Source organism: Manis javanica, chromosome 1 (assembly GCF_040802235.1).
Source record: "Manis javanica isolate MJ-LG chromosome 1, MJ_LKY, whole genome shotgun sequence".
Taxonomy (NCBI): Eukaryota; Metazoa; Chordata; class Mammalia; order Pholidota; family Manidae; genus Manis; species Manis javanica.
The window spans coordinates 73,265,443-73,277,689 of NC_133156.1; the positions used below are offsets into that span (position 1 = coordinate 73,265,443).

Consider the following 12,247-nt stretch of genomic DNA (forward strand, 5'->3'; position numbering starts at 1 on the left):
AGTACTACGTTGAATAAAAGTGGGGAAAGTGGGCATCCTTGTCTTGTTTCTGATCTTAAAGGAAAAGTTTTCATCTTTTTCTCACTGTTAAGTATAATGTTGGCTGTGTGTTTGTCATATATGGCCTTTATTATGTTGAGGTACTTGTCCTCTATACTGATTTTGTTGAGAGTTTTTATCATGAATGGATGTTGAATTTTGTCTAATGCTTTTTCAGCATCTATGGAGATGATCATGTGGTTTTTGTCCTTTTGTTGAGGTGGTGGATGATGCTGTGGATTTTCTAACATTGTACCATCATTGCATCCCTGGAATAAATCCGACTTCATCATGATGGATGATCTTTTTGATGTATTTTTGAATTCAATTTTCTAATATTGCATTGAGTATTTTTGCATTTATGTTCATCAGGGATATTGGTCTGTAACTTTCTTTTTTTGTGGTGTCTTTGCCTGGTTTGGTATTAGAGTGATGCTGACCTCATAGAATGAATTTGGGAGTATTCCCTCCTCTTCTACTTTTTGGAAAACATTAAGGAGAATGGGTAGTAGGTGTTCTTTTCTCCAGGTGTATGCAGTCTGGAGCAACCTTCTTTACTTTTGCTCTTTTAGGATTAGTTGGATTTACTATATTTTTGTATAATATGTGGTTTTGGGAGGTGGCCTCTGTCTCACCTCTTGTGCTGTCATCTTTTCCTGACCTACCTGCTGCTGTTATTTAAAGTGAGGTAGGACAACAATTGACTCTGTCAGCAGAGCAAGGAGCATGACCATTGGACCTAGAACTTGGGGTTCAAGCCAACAAAATGCCAGAAACAACTTTGAAAGGTGTTTTTGATGGTTACACTGTAGAACCACAAAGCTAGTTTATCATCCCAGAGGAGTAGAAATGATAAGTTTAATGAGAACCTTCTAAGTTTGTTTTTAAAGTAACAGCTTACATAAATACAGTGCTACCTTTCCATTTGAGGTCTGTGTTCTGTATTATTGCATTTGATGTTTCTGAAGTCCCTATTAAGGAGATAGGAGACGTGTTAGTAACTCTAATGTACAGACAGAATGGTAAGGTGCTGCTGCATGACCCATTCTGGACAACCTTGCCCTGGTATCTGTGGAACTCTATGTTCTGATTAAGCTTGTCAAATTTTCCAAACTTGTTTATCGCATGTGAAAGGAAAAAAATTTTTTTTTAATGAATGGGACTGTGGGAACAATTTTCTCATCATTTTAAAAGAGAAATACTGGATTTCCTTTCAAAATATTTTCCAGATTCTTTCCCTCTTTTCCATTCTCACTGTCAGCCCTGAAGTTCAAATTCTCATTACTTAACTGACTAGAGCAATAGTTTCTGATCTTGGTGGCACAATAAAATCTCTCTGTTAGCTTTAAAATACTGACCTCTGGATTGGAATCTCAAAGATGCTAATGCTTTTATTCTGGGATGTGCCCTTGGTTTCCAGATATTGAAAGTGACCCTGTTGATTCTAAAGTGTAGTCAGGGAGTGGAAGAAATGACCAATATCCACAAGCTCTCCTCTGTCGAGTCTGTCCTGCAAACCACATGCTTAGATTTAGCTTGATAACCATGACAGTGACTGGCTTCTCCATGGTCTTTCTGAAAATAAAGTCATCTTTATTATTTCTTTTCTTATTTTCTATTCTTAGTATAGCTATTCCATCTTATAATTGAAACTAGAAAGGAAAGAGAAGATAAATATACTAAAATTCCAGTTCTAGATAGACACTGTCCCCAATAGTGCTTTAGTCATTTCACTCAAACATTCTTAAACCTCTGAATTGCTAGGTTCTGAAACTCTTTGACCTAACATTTAATATTCAATATTTTTAAACTTTATTTAACCTCTCCAGTTTGACCTATCACTACTACTTTTTCTGTATCCTATACCTTGTAAATCTAAACTACTTGCTCTTTTATACCCCTTCCTTGTGTCTCTCCTCTTACTTTTCCTTCTACTGACAATGCCTTAAGCCATTTCCAACTTTCAGTATAATTGCCCCTAATGTGTCAATCAATATGCCACTTTCTAGTAAGACTTTACGTTTTGATGAATATAGGTATAATTCCTTGTTTTTTCTTTAACTCCATAATTGTTTTATTTCTACACCTTATGACTTGCTCTATGATTACTCATATATTGTATTCTACTCCCTTCCTTTCTCCCATTATCCTGAAAGCTCCTCAAGGGTCAAACTAAAATGTGAATAGGGCTGCTTTAGAGTCAGACAGCTGAGTTCAAATATTGGTTCTACATCTTACTAGATGTGTGACTACTGGTAAATTACTTTCCTTTCCAGGCTTTGTTTCCCTATCTTTTAAATGGGAGATATTATATCACCTTCTTACAGTGTTGTGGGGCAAATTAAATGAATGAATGCCCAGAATATACTTAAGTATCCTATACAAAGTGACCACCCAGTAAATGTTGGCTACTATCAATTATTTGCTTTATCTTAACAGAGTGTAGGACAGTATCTTGCCCATTTTAGGCACTTAAAATAAGTTTGGAGTTTAAAAAGATCCCACATACTCAAACTATAAGTATATAATAGCTGATAATCTTCAAGTCACTTTATAGTGACTTGAAGGAGCACGTGAACCAAAGTGACCTGATATTTTGTTTGAAAAAAAAATGGAAAACATAATTTCTGACAGGTTTGGTATCTTTTGTTGAAACTCTTCAATCCCATAGTAAGTGCTAAAGATTCACCTCTGTGAAATGCCAAACTGTCAATCATAGTGATTTATTCTATCCTCAATTCCACAGACATTTAAAAAAAATAGTTGAATATCCAGAAGCCATTGAAATTCTTTGGCTTAAAACAGGTAGGTGCAAAGAAACTAAATAGGCAAATTATGTATTCTGAGAGCAAAATTTCTCAATATATATTCCATTTAATAATATATGCTTCACAGGGCTTTGGAGATAAGACTATAAATATGACTGTCAGATTTAACCAATAAATATTTTAACACCAGTATTTCTTAACCTCATGTGCATTTAAATTTCAGATGTCATAAAAGTGCATTGACCTTTTGTTTTTCAAGACAGAAAAAAATAATAAATAAAATCATCAAGTCAATGTCAAGTGTGACTAAATGACCATTTATTGGGCCTTACCCCCTCTACGTTGACTTTTGAAGTTTTTGACATGACTTTTTTTTGAAATTAATGATTAATCTTTTCAAGGTGTTCTGTTTGCAGGTGGCGAGGGTGTCAATGTTAAAACAAGAAAGATAAGAATAGAGGGCAAGTCCTGCCTAAAAGGGGCAAGGTGGTTACAAGGGAATAAAATGCTGTATGGATTGGACTGTTTTCCCCTAGAAGTTAATGTGGTCTTTGTCTTCAGCCATTTTCCAACAAACTTGGTCAAAGAATTAACTTAGGAGACAATGTTTATGCAAATGAAGTAGTAGTAAAGGTTTGAAGTAATAGTGCTTAAGTACAGAGAGAGGGAAGAGAGAGAGCAAGTGAGAGAGGTTTTGGAGTCCAGAAAGGCTTTTCAGAGCAATACTGAAGAAAGCTTATCTTCCAGGAGTCACACAGTAAATATGGTATATGGGAGTTTATTTTCTTTTGGGTTTTTTATAACTAGCATTCTTCATCTCTTGCCAACTGTTCAAATTCTCTTTGTTCAAAAACTTATGCATGATATTCCATCTCACACTGTATTTAAGTTTCCATCCTATATCTTAAAATAAGATCCATATTATTGGTTATATTTCCTATGTTGTACTTTTTACTCCCCTGACTTACTTGTTTTATAACTAGAAGTATATTCCTCTTAATCCCCTCACCTATTTCACCCATCTCCCACCTCCCCTTAGGGTTGTATTTCTGTATCAGATCCTTAAACAGAGCTCATTATGTGCCACTCACTGTGGTCTAAGTTTTACATGTAATTATTAATTTAATTCTCAAAATAGCCCTATGAGGTAGGTACTATTATTATCCCCATTGTATGAATGAGGTAACTGAAGCCCAGAAAGATTAAATACCTTGCTCAAGGGCATGGAACAGATCTTAGAATAGAATTCTAAGCAGTACTTCCTTTTGAAGCTACTAGCAAATAATGGTACTAAATTGACAAAAGAGAGGAATTAATTAAAAAATGTGGGAAAGAAACACCAGGAATTTGAATTGACTATAAAGTTAGTGCAAAAGCCTCAAAATATTTTGGCCCTGGGCTTGCATTGATCTATGGGCTGAATGAGGAGCTGGTGGCTCAGAGAAGGGCATGCAGTGAGTGAGTGTTGAGGTGCGATTTTATGAGAAAGTGGCAAAGATACAACTAGTAGAATAGACAGCCCTGAAGGCCAGAGTATATGAATTCAGGAAGGACATTGTATTACATCTGAGAATGAGTTCATAAATTCTAAATACCATAGCCTCTTCACCAGCCTTCTCCCAAGCAGGACAAATATAAGAATATTCTGCAGAAGCCAGCTGTCTGGATGCCTCAATTTAAATCTTTATTGGCACTTACTGGAACTTGCTTTATGGCTTTGGTGCAGGCACTACATTGTTCTCAATCACAGTTTTCCCACTGGTGAGACAAAGTTAGAGCAGTACTTACTTCAGACTTATTGTGAGAATTACATGAGATAATCTATATGAAGTACTTTAATACAGTTCTCAGCATAGTGAGTACTTAATAATACCTTTTTCTCTCCTCTATGATATGTGATGGGCCACAATTTTATATTTCACAAACATTTATTCAGCTTCTACTGGCTGGATACTGGGTCATACAAAGATAAACAAAATATAGTCTCTGCCTCGGGGAGCTTAAAGGATATTCATGAACCAGACCCAATCACCTATAAGTATAAATATTTGTAATAATATGTATTATTATGTTTGTACAAATAAGTTAATTATAAATATTGCAGTCATTTCTAATCAATTTCCCAGAGAGAAAAAGTTTTCCAGATATGTAATAACATGATAAAATACACTACCTTTTCTCTGCCATGTGTGTCTCTATGACATATCTGGCAGGTTGGTGGATCTCACCAGATGAAGAATTCTGTGACCACAGTTGGCACTGGGCGTCTCACAAGCTAGGCACAGGTGGAGTCTGTCCTTGAGACCAGCAAAAGGCATTGTCCTTGATTATGCCCAGAGAGTATCAGAAATCCATTTTCAAAGGTGAGGCTTGATGGAAAGAAAGGATTTGCAGTTTCCTTAGTTTTAGTAACAAGACTGTATCTAAGATTTCTAAGGCCTAAATCATAATTCCTAAGTAATATGTCACGAAAGTTTTTTGAACTATTTTTCAAGAAAGTTTCAATTTCTGTATGCTGATATGCTATCTGCTTTATAAGAATATATGAGAAATTAATTTTAAACATATAATATTAATATCACATTTATAGTGTTGTATACATTTCTGTTGACTCAGGTCCCATCCTTTAGCTTACCTCTGATACAGCTGCAGGACGTAGTCTTTATTCAATCTTAGCTTCATGCTTTCAACATTCTGCATCAAAGCTTACCTATGTGTCTTCCCATTTTCTACCTGAAACCCTCTCCAAAGCTATAGCTCCTGCTCAGCCCATGAACAAAACCAGTCCAGAAACATATACTGGGTGTTAATGCCCAAGGTGAACTGGCAGTTGTCCTCAGCCTCCTATCCTAATAGAACAATTGTGGAACACATTCTCCATATTTCTCAGAGGTGTGACTAAATTGTATTGAATACATTTTTATGTTCTTTTTTTTCCCTCGGTCTCTGTTTTAATCTCCTTGTTCCTTCACTCCTGTTTTTTAGGTCACCTCTAAGTTACATCATGCATCCAAGTCCTTGTCTTAAGCTTTGCATGGGAAGAATCTATACTAAGACATACAGTTTCAACACCCAGGTGAATTAGTAGTCTCAAGCCAGTTAAATACACTGAGTAAAGGGAAATGGTTAGATTAGGAAATTTGGGTGTTTCACTTGTTAAATCAAACTGCAAGATTGAAATCATCAGTGGCATCTCCATTCAGACCAACTGACATCAGAGAGATGCGCAGGGCAGCAGACCTCTAATAAAAAGGCTCAATGTAGAGCATGATAACTTCTAGGAAAAAACCTTTTAAGAGGTATTCAGTGGTTACACATTTCTATAACAAGAGTGGCAACATGTTGCAAAAAATGAACACCCCTATTTTTAAGTTACAACTTCAATTAGTTTTAACTTATTAAACTTTAAGTTCAATTGAAGTTCAATTAAGTCATGACTGAAGTTGTGCTAAAAGTACTTAAAGACATATGGGCCACTTTCACTTAGTTTAAATCAGTAAGACCAACATAATGGACTTATTATTCTTTGGCTGGTTTATGACAGCTGCTTGTGTTAGAATGTCAATGAAAGCCTGCAACAGCAATATAAAAGCTATCATATTGATTGTGACATAAGCTGATAAGAAGAAAAGTACACAGTGCAAAGTATCATTGTTATCATTTTATAGTCATAAAAAGACCACACCGATTATCACTAGCAAAGGTGTTCACATCATGGTGCATGAAACTGATGCAAATGACAGAAGTTAAAGAGAGCAAATACACCTGCTCTGAATAAGAGAACAATAAAATGAGAGGATCCTTTCTGAAAAATGGTCCATATATTTTTGAATCCCCAAATTTTAAGTTCTTAATGAACATGATTGTACTTCACTTTTAAACTATCAATGGTAAGGTAAAGAATTTAATTATAAATCCATTTACTGGCTTTCCCTCTTTCAGCTGCAGTGATACATCAGTCCTGATACACCTAATGCATTTCAGATTACCAGTGACTCTAATAAGGCTCATGCCAACTGTTAGAAAGACAATCACCCTAGAAATGATAATCAGTCCTTTTGATATTCCAGGTTTATGGGAACAGTATCAGAGCAAACAGAAAGAGAGCCTAAACAATTCGACATCGTAGAATTTCTCCTGGAATAGAATCAGAAACTGGATTTGGCCAAAAGCTGTTGAAGTATCTTGAAGTAAATTAGCAAAGAGATGTTTCCTGGATATTATGGGAAAACCTGGTCAGTGTCATGAGGCTGTCATTCCTCTTAAAAGTTGCTGGAGAACTAGTTCATTCTTCATATTTGGAAGCTGCTTGAGAATTTATCTGAGTGTATTTATGAAATGGGGATGTTTGAGATAATGATGTTGACAGAAAATTGCTATGTGACAAATGACCTGAGAATTGTTAAATACTGCAGTTCAGTTCACTTCAGATGTGTCTGCTGCAAACAAATGGCATTCTGTGGAGCATGCCTCTCAAGTGAGCAGGTCAATTTGTCTCATAGGGTATGATAGACATTATTCACTAATATTGCTGTTCCTTTAATCCTTCTTGGAGCATGGGAGGGCTGCATGTCTTTGCCTCATTAAAGTTAAACATATATGTAACATGCTCTGACCAAGAAAAAAGAGTGATGTAACTGCACCTCTGACCTAAACCACAGATGAGCATGTGTGTGATTCTCTTTGTTCTGTTCTCTATCTATCCAGCTAAAACCTAAAGGCTCTTGTGAGATAGCAGCTCATAGGAAGGTAGAACCTGGGTTTCTGAGTGACTACCATAAACTAAGCTGCCCATGTTGACCCAGATGGGTCATGTATTGTGCATGAGAAATAGATCTTTACTGTGTTAAGTCATGGAAATGTTGGTGTTTTTTACAAAGCATAACCTAGCCTATCCTGACTAACACATAGGGTCTGTTTTAAAAGGCATTATTTATGTGAATGAGCTGCTTGGGGTTGGAAATAGATTTGATATATAGAATATACACATGCTATGTTTAACCAAGCATAACTCTACCTTTATTAAGACTATCTTGTGTGCAAACTCCATGATTACGGCAAGATCATATCCCAGGAAAGACTAAAAACTAAGTCAGTGGCTTTTTCAGTGATAGGAACCTAGTAGGTACTATAAGGAAGGAGGTTTTTGGCCACATACTAACTTGTAACACAGGAAAAATAATGTGGTAGAGAAAGACATCAAAGGCTGCAGGAATTACATGTACAAAGCTGTAATGTCAGTAGGTTCAGACCAGAAAAATGGGGATACACTGACTGCGCAGCCCAAAGTTTGAGGAAAGATAAAGCTGGCTGTACAGGTTTCAGAGTTTTAAGAACTGAAGCTATGTCTACATTACATCAAAAGTTTGATTAAGTTTCATGTTGGTTTTACACACCTGACTATTTTTCCTACTGAACTGCTTGATTAGTGTTATGTAGACAGAGTGATTTTGTTTTTTTTCCTCCTGGACAATTGTGTGTAATATGTAATCATATGCTTTATTTGACAACGATTGATAGTAATTATTCTTACACTTAGGAAAGATTTCTTTTCAAATATCATCAACTTTTATTAAATCCAGAAAAATGTAAAAACTTTCAAAACGTTTGTATTTCCCTTTTCCTACTTGTAATTTTTAAATATTTTATTCCCTGAAGGACAGATACTCTGTGAGGGCAGGATTGATGTTGGTCTAATTCACCACAGAATCCCCAAGACTTAACACAGAACTGTGTACATAGTAGATGCTAATTATCTTTTGAATTAATGTATGAATATGTATCCCAAGCCTCTGAGCTCCCTTTGTCATGGTGCTACTTTATTTATCTGGTTTTATTCCCATTAGACTCTCTCACATACCCTGTGCTCTGGCCAAACAGATCTGCATATAAGCTCCATCCCATCTGTGCTCTGACTTACTGCCTTTCTTTCCTCAGTATATCCTAATTACTAATAGATAACTTTTTTGGCTAAGCACCTCATGTATATTTTGCCATTATCTATAATAAAGTTAAACAAAACTATCAGGTAGCTGCTATTATTATTAATAACACCATTATACAGATGAGGAAAATAAGGCCTAGAAAGGTGAGCTATCTTACTTCTCTGAGCCCCACCCCCCAACCAAAGGGCCGCTGAGGTCAGCCTCCTTACAGAAACTTTGCTCTTAACTGCCCTGCTTACCGTTAGCCCCTGTTGTTCATCCTTCAGGCCTCTGTTCAAACACCATTTCCTCCATAAAATTTTCTTTTATTATGTTGATCTTCACCTAGCTCTCTTTTGTTCCAAACACCTGTTACCCATGCTGTTTAACCTTCCTCTTTCTGTATGTATTTCATGCATGTTAACTTTATTTCTCCCATGAGATCTTAAAGTCTTGAATAGGAATTTAGTTACTACTACTTTTGTATATTCCAGTATCTACCATAGTAGAAATGATAAAGAAAAACTTCCTAGTTACTAACTTGATAAGGAGTAAAATACTGTTAAATTTGTAATATTTACCTGAATTCTTATTAAGAAATTTTCCTCAAGGCTGAAGTCTAACAAAAATAGATCTAGCTTTGCTTTCGACTTACTTTATTTAAAAAAAAAGTTTAGTTGACTTCCTGCCACTGAGAAACTTAAAACCATATCTTCATATTTGGAATTGTTAACAATTGGAGTAAATAGGCTGCCTTTTAAAGAGGAGGCAAAAACTGTTATTTCCAGTCATTAAAAATGTTTAGGAACAAAGGAATCATCTGACTTCTTGTGACTGGTGCAATCAGAGAAGCCGGAGATTGGGGTGCTTATTTTTACCTGCTGGGCAGGAAGCAGCAAGGATCAGTCCCTGAGTGTGGCACCTTGGATGAGCTCAGTGGTTTGTATCATGCCATGTGAACGTGATGCCTCTCTTCATGCATCCAACAGAATTAGGCAGAGGCACAGAAGAAAGCCCCAGGCCAAAGCTATGAACATAAACTGGATGTAAGCCTTAATAACCGAATCTGACCGAAAAATCAGCTCAGAACAAGTGAGGAAGTGCCAAAAACTTGTCTGTGTGTTTCCTAGTAAGTAAAAAGTAAACTGGAACAATCGTGTATTCAGATTATGAAATGGTAATGAAATTGAAGCTGAGTTAGGTAAATGATTCATGATTCCCAAATACCCAAATACTACAACAGAATTACATTTAGCTTGTGCAAAAGGAAAAACAAAACAATGGAGCTGTTGGTTGGGTTTGATGTTCTTTAAGTGTATTACAAAAATATTTTACAATGTCAACTTAAATCATAGATTCAAATTTAGACCAGGCAGGAGCAAACAACAGTTATCACCTGAAGGTTCTTTTGGGGACTATGTAAAGCAAACTCACTGTTTCAGTTCATTCCCAATGCAAAAGTGTTCACTGTACTGTTGATGGTTCAGGCTGAGGCTTCAAATAATTCACAAATTGAGTGACAGTATAATCACCTTATGTATATATATTTTTCTTAATGGCTAACAAAAATATTTTTTTTTATGATGAATTGACTTCAACATTGAGACTGACTAAGGATTGCAGAGTTTGTGTCGAAAACATAGCAAATAGAATTGTTAAACCAGGCCAGATGCTTAGTCCATTTTGGATAATATTACCTTTCGAAAAACACTCCAAAGACCATTCAATGGGAAAATAGCCCAGGCTTTCCTACTAGCAACTTACGGCCATTCATTAACTTGTCAAAGTTAATTATTATTATTTAACGTTATTATCTGCAAAGTTTAGTTTATCATTTATATTAAGCACAATACTTGTTATTCCTATTTCTGCCTTTCTGTCCCTTCCTTCATTCTGTCTCTCTGACCCACTGTTGAAATCTAGATAACCTTGCAGTCAAGGCTGCTTGCATTAGAGAATTTATCCACACTTCACATAAATTTGGAGCTTAATCACATCGACTTTGAGGCTACTTGGTCTTAATATCTTCACATTTTACTAATTTCATTATCTGATGACTTTTGCTCCTCCAAGTTCCTCAAATCTAGGTCTTCTCAAGTTTTCTATGAAGTGATTAAAATTGAATGTTATAGAGTAGTTCAGGTGTCCTGGAAAGCAGAAACCCATATAAAGTTAGATGTGTGAGAGACTGGGGAAATGCCTGTGCAGGATAAAAGGGGAGAGCTGTAGGCAAGGGGTGCCTCAGGTTCTGACACAGGCCTGACCACAGTGAGGGGTGAGGGAAAAGGAAAGAGGATCCAGTAGAACAGCTTCACACTGCAGTGCAGGACCCCATGGGGCAGGAATGGACAAGCTCTGGCTTCCCCACTGTGCTTGAACGCTGGCTGGCAGGCGGCCAGGAAAAGCGCGGGACTCAGTGTGAGGACTGTGATGCATCCTGAACGGGCAGCAGTCGGAGGCTGTTAATACACGCCGCAGGGTAGATTGTCCCTGGAAGGGGGATCCGAGCTGTCCACTCTCATGGCTTCCAGAACCCACCCCTTAACACAGCACAGAGCCACTTCTCCATCTGTGTCTGGGGCCCAGCCTCCCCACAGCTCCTGTGGACTGCTCCTCCTGAGGGACAGGTTAAAGAGGGAGGATGGGGGATGAACAACAGCTCTCTTGCTGCCCTTGGTTCCAGGTCTGCAGCTGGTGTGTACACTTTGCTTCCCTCCTCCGCTGTTCATTCTAAATGCCCTCATCCATAGCTATCTTCTGGGCAAGTCGTTGTAGACCTCCAGGTGGGGTGATCCTGACCTTCATTCCTGAGGAGTCTGAGCCCCTGGTTGCCATAACTTTCTCAGGCCAGGGTGGCTGTGTGTGTGCACTTACAGTTGGGCAAGGGATCAAGAGAGGCCCAAGCAGAGCACCTGCACTCCACACATCCCCCCTCTGGCCCACTACGTCAAAGCAGTACTATTGATCAGAGCCAATTCTTGCTACGTTGTGTGGATTTCATGCCTGTGGATTGCGCACTCAGTAAGTACCTGGATAGAGATGCTAGTTGAGTGTCTGTGGGAAAGAAAAGCAAACTCATACCTGGAATAGGTATTTTTCTCTGTGAGGATGAACTGTCAGTCTTTTCAAGACAAAAGAGACCCAAAGGAATCAAACTGCCTTCAGGTGGCTTGCTGGTCTCCTGGAGGAGTAGCAACTACATGGGACTCAGTACTGATGGCAGTCTGGCCATCAGAGATGATTGACAGTGGCTGAGTAGGCCTGGAGAAGCATGAGTCAGTGCTAATGTGTGTCCTCCAATGCTGGTTCAGTATCCTGAGTCTTCTCAACCTGGTCCAGACCTGCCAAGGCTGGTCATTTAAATGATTCTGGAGCTGTATGACACTAATTCTCGGGTCCTGTGCTTGCTTCTGAGTCTGCTTTTGCACTGTACAAGGTGCAGTCTTCTTCCAAAGCTACCAAAAATGCCCCCTGGCTCACACATTAAGCACTTAACTCTTCGTTAATTGACTTAAA

General features: G+C 37.7%; 1 long non-coding RNA gene across 1 annotated transcript in view; it reads right to left on the minus strand.

Moving 5' to 3' along the window:
- The window catches only part of LOC108400265 (uncharacterized), a 1,191,208-nt gene that overhangs the window by 161,531 nt on the left and 1,017,430 nt on the right, over positions 1-12,247 (minus strand). The window contains exon 12 of the long non-coding RNA XR_012130102.1: positions 4,981-5,176. This is a non-coding gene — a long non-coding RNA (uncharacterized lncRNA). The remainder of the gene's footprint in view (positions 1-4,980; positions 5,177-12,247) is intronic.